Source organism: Lathamus discolor, chromosome Z (genome assembly GCF_037157495.1).
Source record: "Lathamus discolor isolate bLatDis1 chromosome Z, bLatDis1.hap1, whole genome shotgun sequence".
In the NCBI taxonomy this organism is placed as follows: Eukaryota; Metazoa; Chordata; class Aves; order Psittaciformes; family Psittacidae; genus Lathamus; species Lathamus discolor.
The window spans coordinates 61,626,821-61,639,058 of NC_088909.1; the positions used below are offsets into that span (position 1 = coordinate 61,626,821).

General features: G+C 42.5%; 1 protein-coding gene across 1 annotated transcript in view; it reads left to right on the forward strand.

Moving 5' to 3' along the window:
• Positions 1-262: 262 nt before the first annotated feature.
• MEGF10 (multiple EGF like domains 10) overlaps positions 263-12,238 on the forward strand; it is a 100,099-nt gene continuing 88,123 nt past the window's right edge. Inside the window, exon 1 of the mRNA XM_065662586.1 lies at positions 263-338. The gene's annotated coding sequence lies outside the window, so the exon portion shown is untranslated. The remainder of the gene's footprint in view (positions 339-12,238) is intronic.

Below are 12,238 nucleotides of genomic sequence, written 5' to 3' on the forward strand. Positions count from 1 at the left end.
GGGGAAGGCTATTTTTGGGGTGCGTGGAGAGCCTCGGGAGAAGGAGGTGAAGGCAACAGCCGCCCTGGGGAGCGCCCCCACAAAGCGTGTAAGTGGTGAAGTTGTCTGGCCGTCGTGGCTGCGAGCCGCCACTCCCCATCCGCTGCGACGGCGGGGCCGGGGCCGGAGTCGGGGGCGGGTCGGGCCGCGCCGGGCTGGGGGGAGGAGAAGGAGAAGGAGGAGGAGAAGGAGGAGGAACTGCACCCCGCCGGTCCCGCTGCACTCATCGCCCCTCGCTCGGCGCAGCGACGGAGGGACTCTCGGAGCTGGGTCGGACGGGGAGGGCGCCCGCGGGACAGGTAGGTACGGACATTTCTGTCCCACCCAATCCTATCCCATCCCATCCCATCCCATTCCATCCCACCCCGTCCCATCGCTCCACTCTCCGCAGGTGCAGGGTCGGGGTGCCGAGGTGTCAGAATACCGCGGTGCCTGGATGCCGCGGAGCAGAGCGGCGGCAAGGGCGGCATTGCTCCCGAAACGGAGCTGGGCTGGGCGGGGGCTTTGCCTTGGGCAAAGGTGGCCTCGGGGCAGAGGTGCGATGCCGGCCCCCTCGTCCTGTAACTCGGTACCGCCGGCTTTCCAGAGCATCCGGGCGCCCGTGCGTGTTTCCCTCCGTGTAGAGGCTGGTGGGCGAGCGGGCTCCGGCCAGGCTCATCCCGCTCTCCCCAAACCGCATCGCCGCCGTTTCCCAGGACGAGTCAGTTCAGGCTTTCCCGTATTGCTGCAGAAAGATCTTTTTTTAAAGGCTGCCGTTCGTTTTCATGGAAAGTTTTTGACAGTTCTAAACAGAGACTGGATATAGCACAGATACTGATACAGAGGGATGTTTGTATATGTATGTAAATAAGTGTGACTTGCACGTGAAAATGCACATCTGTTACATAACTTGACTTTGTTCCAGCATTATGTCCTTCAGCAGAAGCTGCCTAGAGAAATTCTCAGTTGTGTGGTGTCCTGTACAGATTTTCTTTTGGCGACAGTTATAGCAGTGTAAATATTTCCTATTTTGTGTTCCAGCCAAGAAGAAGGCTTGATCTGGAAATGTAGGCACAAATCAATTAGGAAAAATAGGCAGCTGCTTTTGCTAGAATGAGCTAGTAATGCAGGCTTTTTGGTAGTCTTACAAATTACCTAAATGTTGCTGCCAGTCATTGAGAAATCAGATGCAGTCCAAGCAGACATGTATTTCACAGAATCACATCTCTGAAGTTTTTCTCAAGTACCAACTTTTGGTTATAGAGCAAGTTTAAAACCTCAGTTTGGACCAATGCTGTCAGTACTGAAGATGTTCCATGGCATACTTCCTCAGGTTTGTAACTGAGCTTTGGCAGCAGCAGTTTGGAAAGCAGATTAACATAATGACTCTATTTAGGAAAAATGGTTTTATCCAGCTACTTGGAAGAAAAAGAAAAGCCAAGTCTGGAGAGTTTCCCAGCAGATAAGCTACAGACCTACGGTGAAAAGCCTTAGATGCCTTGACTGAGCAGCATGTCTGATGTGAGACTGAAGCTGAAAGCTGGCTTCAGTTTCCGTGTCAACACCCCTAAATGCCATTTGTGCCCAATAACACAATACCATGAGGAAAGCATACGTAATTAGGTATGTGTGTTCTTCTTGAAGTGGAGGGGGGCATCCAACTGTCTGAGCTGGAGACAGAATTTAGGAAAATAACAGCTTGGGTGGCCAAATTATCTGTATCAATTGCTACTCAGTGGCTCTGGAAGTGAAACTGTATTAAGAAGCCTACTTTTATTTCCTGTCTCAAGACAGAAAGGTCAGCCAGGCAGGTGTGCTGCAGGTTTTTAATAAGCTGGATAAACAACGTAATTTAGGCTCACATTTCTACTTGTTTGCTCATGCAAGTCATCACCTGCATAGCATCAGAATGTAGGACCTTATATAGTAAACTTAATTTAATTTTTCTTACATAGCCAATTGTAATCGCCACACAGCCTTGTCAGACAATCAAATTTAAATGGTATCACTCCCACAAGAGGTGGATCAATTGCATCATGTTAGTATTTATAGTTAATGTGCTGTGGAGAAGGCATGGCTTTGTGTTTGGCTTCTTAAGATGGTGCAGTTTTAGGTCTGAAATGTTAAAAGTCTCTGCTAGAACAGAAGCCATTCACAGGACTGACAATGAATTTTCTGCATGTCAGTGACTGCAATCCATATCTTGCAAAAAAATTCTCAGCTGCTGGCTGCTCAGTGGCCCGTGTGGAGTAAACTGGTGGTATCTATTTAATTTCCTTGGAAATCATGTATCAGAGTTACCCTATTTCGAATACCAGGTGGTGAAAAGGTCTGGAGTCTGTGCTATTCTCCAGGGGTGGGGCTCTGCGTGCCAGTTTCAACTCCCCATGGACACCCCCAGTAGGCATAACCTGTATTTCCTTTGCCTCAATAACTTGATGCTTTAGCCCTTCATTTACCCTGAATTTTACCGTTTAGCTGCTCTAGTTCAAACATGCATAGCTAATGCCAACACAATGCAGCTGGAGGTGTGGGGTTGTGTCCTCACAGGTGGACTTGTCCAGAGGTTAACAGTGTTAAATGAGCTGTTCCTGCCCTGCAGGTGAACAGAAGATTTTGACCTAGTGAGCAGTCCTTTGATGATTCTCATAACCTTGTTTTCCATGAAAGGGTGTATTCTGCTGTCTGGGGGCATACACCTAGGTAGGCAAATGCAGTTTAATAAAAGCAGTTAACTCATCTATGCAAAGACCACAGGAACCATGGATTAACATACTTAAGTTTGATGAACATCTAACAGAATTTGGAGTGGGCTTTTGGCTGCAGCTGGTGAGGATCCCTTGAATTTATATTCAGATTAGTTGGCAGAAGATTTGTAATGTGTTTCTACATACCTTTTACTTGTCTAGGTATTTTCACTTCTTCTCATTCGGGGTTTTGAGGAAGAGAAAACATAAACAGATTCTTTGCATATATACAACAATCTTAGTCAAAACAAAGATATGTTGATTATTCCATAGAGAATACTGTAACCTGGATGTGATCCAGTATATTAATTTTTTAAATACAAGACAGTGTAGAGAAGTAAAAACCCATTGTAAGCCTTTCTTTGGTGGTAGAATGGAGTAGTGAAATTAGAGTCAAAGTTCTTATATCGTTATTCCCATTAAGTGGTGTCCTTGTTGATGATTGATGCCAGTGGCATCAGATTTCACTCTATAGTAGTTATGTTACCAACTCGCTATCAGCAATGGAATTTGACCCTAATTTTTAATATCAAGAGATGCGTTTGACAGTAATTGGCACTCATATTCTGCTTTAAAGATTTGAAATGTGCTAGAATCAGCATATCAAGAACTTGGGTATAACTGCATTATTCTTTAATCTATGAGGAGAATATTCCAAATGTTTTTTCTTATAAAAAAGATATGTATCATCTAAAGCCATCTGTCAGAAAACCAGGAAGAGTATTCTGGGGAGGGATTTGCTTTACTAGAAAAGCTTTATTGATTGTGTCAGCATTCTTGTTAATTAACTTATTCAAACTGTCTGGTCTTTAATTGATGTTTTGCTTGTGTAAGGATTCGTAGTTCATGCCTTTGGATGTACACATTAGGTTTATACTAAATTGTAGACATCTCTGTTATCTCTGTTTTGTATCTGATTGTCAGATAAAGTAGCCAATAGTCATCAATGAGGTGCTAATTCTGACCTCTTTTGATGTGCAAGACAATGAAAGAATATAAATTAGGAAGCGAAAAGCATTATTTTACCTTTGACATTGACTTATTGTGTGACCTTAGTGAAGAAATTAAATCTTTTTTCTGTTGCTGTACAAGAACACTCTTCTAAGCCCAAAAAATTATTTTTGTTGAACACTCAAAGATGCAAGTTAACTCCTGCAAGGAAACTTGAATACAAAGACTTCATATTAATGTGCCATGTTTAAAATAGAAACACTAGCACTGACAGCTGTAGGTTGTATGGCTTTACTGTCCCACCACTCCAGACACAGGAGTGACTGTACAACAGCACAGAACAATAGCAAAAATAATCTTGCCTGTTACAACCTAAAATTTAAGACAAAAGTCAATAAGAAGCAAGGAAGGACAGTAAACTAGTTGAAACAGCTGTCAAGCAGAGTCATCATTATTCATCAAAAATATGGAAATTAAAATACTTAAAGGGATTAATAATAGTTTTTTTTCAGGGGAGAGTCTTCAAATAGGAGGCAATGTAGAACTGCTTCTCTGAAGTGCTGGTGTATTACCAGTGAGGGCTGGTGCCATGGCCTTGCTGAAGAAGAGGTCAACATCTTGATAAGTTCAAGAAATGCTGGGCATGGGAAGAGACCATGAAAGGCACGGAGAGGCTCAGAGAAGTCGGGGCTTTAGACTATGAGGTGGATTTGTCAGGCTGGACAAGAGAAGTTCAGAGGGTTTTGTGGTGTGAGTAAAGTTATGCAGGCATAAGCCCTGGCCCAGCCTGGTGGTGTCTCTCATAAATGGTACTGGTCTGGAAGGGTGTGATCAAAACTGGTGCAGGACATAGAGAAGGAGGGATAGTCAGGGCTGCTCAAGAAAGACAGTTGATCAAGAGAGTAATAATGTGTGTTTTGGGCAACCAGCACATCTATGAGTAATAGCAGGGTGGAATACTAAAGCAGAGAAGATATGTTACTTTGATGGACTGCAGTTGGATTTTCTCTCAAAAAATGGACAGGACACAAAACAAGAAGTGGGCTGGTAGTTATTCCATGCACAAACCCATTTCTTTCAGAAAAAAACCATTGCTTTGTGAAGTTTTCCGTACTTTGCAAGCATTATTCTATGCGACCTTGTCACATCATGCTTATGTCCTTCAAGGGTAGATCCTTTAAGCTCTCTTCAAAGTGAGTAGTGCTGTGTTCCATAAGTAACAGTACAAGAAAAATACATGCAACAGAAAATGATTCAGAGAGGCAGTAAGGGTGAGAGGATGTTGTTCTTAACATATTTTGATCTTAGCTCTGTGAGAATATTTTTCACTAATGAAAACAAAGACGACCGTGCAGGGTCTTGAATTCAGCGTGTGTGCAGAATCTTTTGAAATTTCTCCTATGTAGAAATCTTGTTTTATTACTTTTCAGGACTTTTTTGGGTTACTTGATAAATTTAAAGGATTGACATAGCAAATAATAATATTGCCACCTGGTAAGTTGCTCATCTTTATCTTATGGAGATGTTTTGACTTTTATCTTGCAGACAGTTTTCTGAAGTACAGGATTAAAATGCTCCAGGTGTCGACAACTTTGACGTGGGATTTTTTCTGTTCCCAGCTGCTACTTGGAACAAAATACTCCGCTGTCACAGGGCTCAGGGAAAGTCATGATGAGATCCTCATCCATAATTCACAGTGGATGTGGCAGTGCTTGTACTCTGCAGTTATGCTGAAGCTTGTAGTTGTGCCAGCCCGGGGTGTGGGAGCTGCCTGATTGCTCCCCAGCTCTGGCTCTGCTCATACTCTTGTGGGGAGCCAGCATGTGCTTCAGGAAGCTCTACACTGCAATCTCTTTTTGACATACAGTTTTGACTGTCATAATTCACATCCAGTGATCAGGGCTACCGGGTGCATCTCCCTTGCACTGTAGACAGAGGTGGGAACAGTGAGGTTGTTAGCTGGTGGAACAGTAGAGAGGAATTTGCAGCTGTGATGCTGTGCTTGTCTTCTCCTAAAATGGGCTTTAGGAGGATCCCATCACCATGCTAGTATCCTTCTGACATCACATAGAGCAAAGATGAACTAAATCAAACTTATTTCTATGTTTTCACTACCATTAGCTTCATTCAGACCCTTTATACTATGGCAGTCTACTTTTTATTAACCATGTTGTTCAACAGTTGAGTTTGCTGTTGATTCTTACATAGTGATTTAGATGGTGACTATATTATGTTGCTTGCCCCTTTCTTCATGTGGTCTATAGAGAAATTTCAGAATCAGTCTATTTGGGTGAGAGCTTCTGAATCCTGACTTCCAAAGTTTCGGCACTGCTGAGCGAAAGAGTTTCGATCACAGGGCTCTGCCAAAAAGGGCCCCCAAAGTGAATGTTTTGTGTGAAAGCATGCCTTGCAGTTTAAACCCAGAGTGACAGTGATTGTAATACAACGCTGTTCATGTGACAGCCAGACAAAGAGGCCATTATGTACGGCTGGCTAGCATCAGATCTTCCCAAAGCCAACAGTCAGGCTAAGCTTGGTCGCCCTGAGAACGTGAATACGCTAGAAGCACTCTCGTGTTAAAAAAGAAGAAAACGTGTGTGTGTGCATGCGCATGCGTGTACGTGTGTGTGCACCAAGGTCTGATTAAGTTGTAAGTACAAAATGAAGTACTTGATTTGTTTATGTTTTTGTGGATGTTGAAAAACCTACATGTAATGCTACACTGAGTTCAGACCAGGTGGGAGTAAGACAGAGTATGTCAACAGACCAAGTAGATCTTAAGTTCTTTTGTGCCCTGCTACAAGATTGCTTGCCACAGTGTGCTTTGGAGCATGTGTAATTGAGTTTTGGTTTCGTCTACAGTGTTTACAAAAATTTGGACTGCACAGGACTGTCGGTGCACATGTTATGATCACTGGAACTTAAGCACAAATAATGCTTATGTGCATTTGTGGGAAGCATTTTTTTGGTGACTTATAAATCCCCTTCAAAGGGTTCCAGACCACTGGAAAGAATCAGAGCACTTGGTACATGAACAAATGTCCCTGACAACTTGTGAGCTGGGGCAATCTTGGCCCCAGAGGCCACAGACCTGTGTCAGCCATTGTAAATCTACTTAAAAAATAAGATACTGCAGCTGGAGTGGAAAGCTCTTCAATGAGAAATGCATTTGTTTAAAAACAACTATTTCACCTTTGCACCCCTGAGAGATGAGCCATCTTCTCCAGCACACAGGAGGTGGCACCTGATGATGACCAGAGTCGCTGGTGGTCTCACACAGCAAAGGCACTTTGGCCTCATTCCCCATCTACTGCTGTATGTTGGGTTTTTTTTCTCCATTTGTATTTTGTTTCCTCCTCACTGCCCCCCTTTTTTTCCCTTCTTCCTCTTTCTTTCTTGCTCTTCCTCTTCTCTTTTTTTCTCTCTCTTCCTTTTTCTTTTTTCTTATTCTGATTGAGGACCTTACTAAAATAGTGTTTGCTTTTGAATAGTGCTCCCTGCTAAACACTTAGCTTACAGGAAGAACATTATTTACAGAGCAGTCTTTGCTTGTTTGTTGATATACTGGCATTGGTATAAAACCAAAGCACCGTGAGTTCAATTTCTTTAATTTTATGTAAGGTTCAAATATGCTTTTTTCATTTTGCTCTGTTACGCTTGCTGAATACAGAAGTTCAAAATATGAAATGATTTCATATTCTGCAGTTGTTTTGTTTATACTGACACTTTTTTCCCTACTTTGTTTACACATTCCTAGTGAGTATTCTATTTTAGAGAAGCTTTTGAAGTGTAGAGGAACAGAAGGCATTATTTTGCAACTGGTGATGGAGTAGTATTAAATAATTCGCATTTTTATTTATTCAGTACTCTGTCATTAGGCTTTTCTTTGAAGGGTTTTATTGTCTATACTTTTGAGTCAAGAAGTATTCTGAAGAGGGTCAGGCTGTATTTTGTGTTTGAGGTACAAGTGATAAATCAAGAAGCCTAGCATATTGGTGGCTCTATTTAAATACACAATACAAATGCCCGAAGAGCTGATGAGTTTGTTACTCTCACCTGCACCATTGAAAAGCCAAGTTCAGTCCTGCTCCATCCAGAGTGTGCTGAGGGCTGCCTCCAGCAGGAGCCCTTCTGCATGGTCACTCCCCACCACTCCAAAAACATGACTCTCAGGAGTTTTTGCAAGCTCTGTATGAACTTGGCACTTTTGCTCACAAATTCCTTTTAATGCCAAGTTGCTGGTGCTTGACGATCAAAACTAGAAAGCTTAATGGTTTTGTCTGAATTCTACATGTCAGTAAAAATACCAGCCAGTTTTGGTCTGACACTTGATGGGGTTTTGGTCGCTGTTGCTTCTTTCTTTAACAGTGTGTTCGAACAGTCTCACTGCCCCTGGCAAAAAAACAGGATGGTTCTTGGTTTCGGGAGCACAGTTGGCAGAGTTAGACTCCTGACCAGCTTCTTCCTTCAGTGTTTACCTTACATATTTTAGTAAATCTTTTAAATAGAAAGAAATCCAAGGATACATCCCAATTGGTATTAGGAGACTGAGCTGTTAGCCTAAGACTTTCAGTGATCTGTCTCAGTGCATCAGATGAATAAATGCTTGCTAAGGGTACAGCTGGGCCAGTCAGGCTGTTTTTCACAAACAATCCTGAATAAAAGGATTGGTACTTTTTTTTTTAAACTCTGTTAGACTGCATGGAAGTAAGTATTCCCTTTTCTCTTGCAAGCTCTATGGAAGTGATGCTTGTGATCTCTGTATGTGCAGCTATTAAAGGATGTTTGTAGGCCACTGAACAGCTTCATGACAGTAGTAGATTTTAATTATCCATATAACTGCTTTTTTTGTATGGGAATCTCTTTGATTATAAAGTCACTATGAATGTTCTAAAAGCATGTGTCATGTGAAACGGTACATTGTCATCTCCTGAAGACAACAAAGCAAACAGCTTCTCCAGATCTGAAATCCCATCTCTTATGTGGCCCTTTTACTTAGAAAGGAAATTACTGCTTCCAAATACTAATGTTTGGATTTGTACAAATGAACTCATGTCACAGGTGTGCTTTACTGTTCAGATCACATCCTGCTGTACCATGTTTGTTTTGGGGGCCACAAAAGACATAGATATTTGAGTATATATTTTAAAAATGATGGGTAGGTCTTAATTGCATAGATGGTGCTATGTGATTCCTGCCTTCTACATGTGGTTTGGTATAGGTGTTGCTGTCTCTCATGATGTAAGCTTTTACAGTCCTGTTTGATGTTCTCAGGACCTCCCATACTTTTGGTATTTTCTGATGCATCCAAATTAAGGTATTCAATCACACAAAATTGCAAAACATGGGAACTTGGAAACTTGTGAATTTTTGCTTTTTATGGTGCAACTAGGAGACTTTCAGGAATCTGAAACACCAGTTGAAGAAGGTTCTGTGGAAAGATGGGAGGGAGGTTTGTCACTTGTGTCCAGCAAGTCTTAGCTTATATCCTTTCTAGATAATTGTAATATGTTCAGACTTGTGTCTGTTTATTCCAAGTTTTTGTCAACACCTGCATGCAACTATGATTTGCCCATTTGTACCGTTGTCCTATCTGTGATTTTTGTGATGCTGCTCGTGTTTTATGAGTTCCTATGTGCTTCATGAGAAAGCCAATGAATACCTACCAACCCAGGGTAGTTCTTCCATCTGAGACTGCATGTCCCCTGCTGCTACTTCACAGACCCTTCTGCCAGACAGAGGCCACATTCCTCAAAGCAGCTAAGGTGAAGCAGTTAAGTAATTAATACTTGTCCACACTGGCTGTGTGTTGGTTAGAGAGCATGTAAGAGAGGCAGAATATAACGCCTGTTGCCATAATTCCTGCAGGGTGGTGTTGCTTTCCTGCTAGTGGGAGGTTTTGGTACACAGCAGCTAAGTATTTCACTGGCTGCAGGACACTATTATTGTGATGATGTAATTATTACTATTATTATGTAATTTATTTTAGTGGATTCTGATTAACCACATGATTGCTTTTCTATTCATAAGAATGTGAGTTAAGGTATGGACTTTTTCTTGCCATGTCAAAGATCTGGGGCACCTGTGGACTGATGGCTGCTGCTGCTGCTGCTTTGTGCTTGTGTTGTCTTCCTGGCATGACCCAGAGGAAAAAAAAGTATGTAACACTCTGCAGGTTCTCAATGTCATGTTTATGAAGAGAGGAGCTCTAAGTCTGGTAGTAAAGAAAACAGCTTCCTCACTCTGCTGGCTGTTTCTCTTGCCTGTTGAGAAGCAGGAAGGCTGGTGGCCTACCAAGTGTAACAGCCCTGGTCAAACTAACTGCTTCCCCTGCTGTGTAGCGGACTGAGGTCTTAACCCTTGGCAAGGGTATGGGCTCCATGTAGGCTTGGGTGCTCCAGCTGTAGCCAGCCTGGGACTGAGGGATGAGCTCTTTGTTTTCAGTGGGTTGAGGAGGTATGCCCATATGGGGAACCTCTGCACTCTGTACTCAAGTGTTTGACATGGGGGCTGCTCTTTCCTCTAGTTTTCAGTTTTGGCAATGGTGCTTCTAAAGAAAATTTCCCAGTTTGCACAGGCTGCCTGACTCCATTGCTCTGTCATCTCCAAAATCATAGGCTGCCTCTTCACTGTTGTCTTTTTGCCCCAATCACCCCCCTCCGCCCCCTTAACACATTCATCGCCTTCCCTCAAATTTTCTTCTGCTTACACACTGAAAATGCGAAAGCAGAAAATCGCTGGGGTTCTTTTTTCGGCCCCATTCGTGGGCCGTACGAGGCCAAGTGCGGGCTCCTCCTGGCTCCGGGGCAGACCCCTCGGGCACAGCGCCGGGCAGCGGCATTCATTCACCAGCGGTTCGTGGAACTCGCGGCTCCGCCTGCCCTGTAACGGAGCTTTAGTGCTGCTTTAATCCATGCCACATGCGGGTGACCCGAGCAAACCCTGTGGTGAAACAGAAGCCCTGTTGTGTGTTTGCGGAGCAGTTGCTCGGAAGCTGATGTACAGCTGTGGCCGGGCTTGTTTGGAAGTGAAAAGTAACTTGATCTTTTAATCTTTTTTTTTTCTTTCCTTTTTTTTCACTCCCCAGACTGATATTGTAAATAACAACTGTTTCTGAAGGGTACCTGTCAGTGGGATTGAAATGCGTATTTTAAATTGAGGGGTAGATTTCATGAAGATTTTAGCTGTGTGCAAAGAACGTGCTGTCTTGTGAATTATTACAGCTAGTTTAATTTCTTTTAAAATAAAAGGCATGAGAGAACAGAAATATGTTCTTCCTACTTGCATTGAGTAAACTAGGAATAACTCAAGTAAGATCAGGGATTCAGAGTAAATGAGGTGAAGTGCATGACACAGATCCCTTGTGCATTGCCTGGGAGATGTATTGTAGGACCTGTGAACGTATACATGTCTCTGTTATCCAGCTATCCCAAACCTGCCTCCGTTAAAGCCAGAACAACCGGCCTCTTTTAATTGATCATTAAATTTTCTCTCGGAAAAAAAGCTGGATTGCAAGCTCTGTAATAGCCTCTGCTGAGAATGCATGGCAGCATTAGTGCTCTTTATGCTTTAGGGTTGTTTTGGATAAGGCATTACCAGTTGCAGATACTGCTATGCAGGTACGCCACAGGGCTTCATCATTTTAAGATGGAAGATGGTACTGAACAGAAGTTTCACAAGTTCCGGGGAAGTTGCTTAAACTTTGATCCTGCAACAGAGTGAATTTTTCATTATTGAAAAAGAAGACTGGGAGAGCAGTTATTGAAGAATGAAACAAATAAAAAACCAGCAAAACACAGGAAGAGAGAGACTTCCTTGCCTGAAGTATCCCTGCTGCTGTGTAGTAGATTTTTTTTTCTGTCTCCATAACCCATTTCAGAGAGCTGGGAGACTTAATCTCCTCTCTGGAACAATATTGTTTCTCTGCAACTTTAATGCACTTCTAACATAGGCTCCATTCTTTCTTGCTGAACACTAGTTCATGCCAATTTGCATTATGTATGAATAACAACAGCCAGGATATGCTTTCATGGCAAGTGAACCTCAAAGGATGCAGTGATTTGGGGTTCTGGTTTGCACCACTAAAATATGGAGGAATTTATCTGTGTTTTCACAAACTGTCAACCTTTCTGTGTGTACAACACCATTTTACAAGTTGATTTTTATTTTGACAGTGAATCAACTTCAGAAAATAAATTTTAGGGTTTTTTTGTTTGCTGAAGTATTGCTGGAGTGCAGGAATGTGGCAATGAGAGAAGATGTAAGAATAAAACGTCTGAAGTTACTGGATCTTGGTCTGCAGTAGGAAGATTTTGGAATTAAATAGAAATCCATTGCAGTCATCCAAAAAATGTCCAGTGACATTCAGAAACATCTCTGGAGGTCGCATCCTAGGATGTACTTTAAGCTTTCTCTTCTTTTCCTGTGGTAGTCAGTCTTTTGCTACACTTCCAAAAATGACACTGATTTCTGTTGCATTGCCCATCTCCAGGGAAATACCAAAGTTTCAGTACAACTAGGTC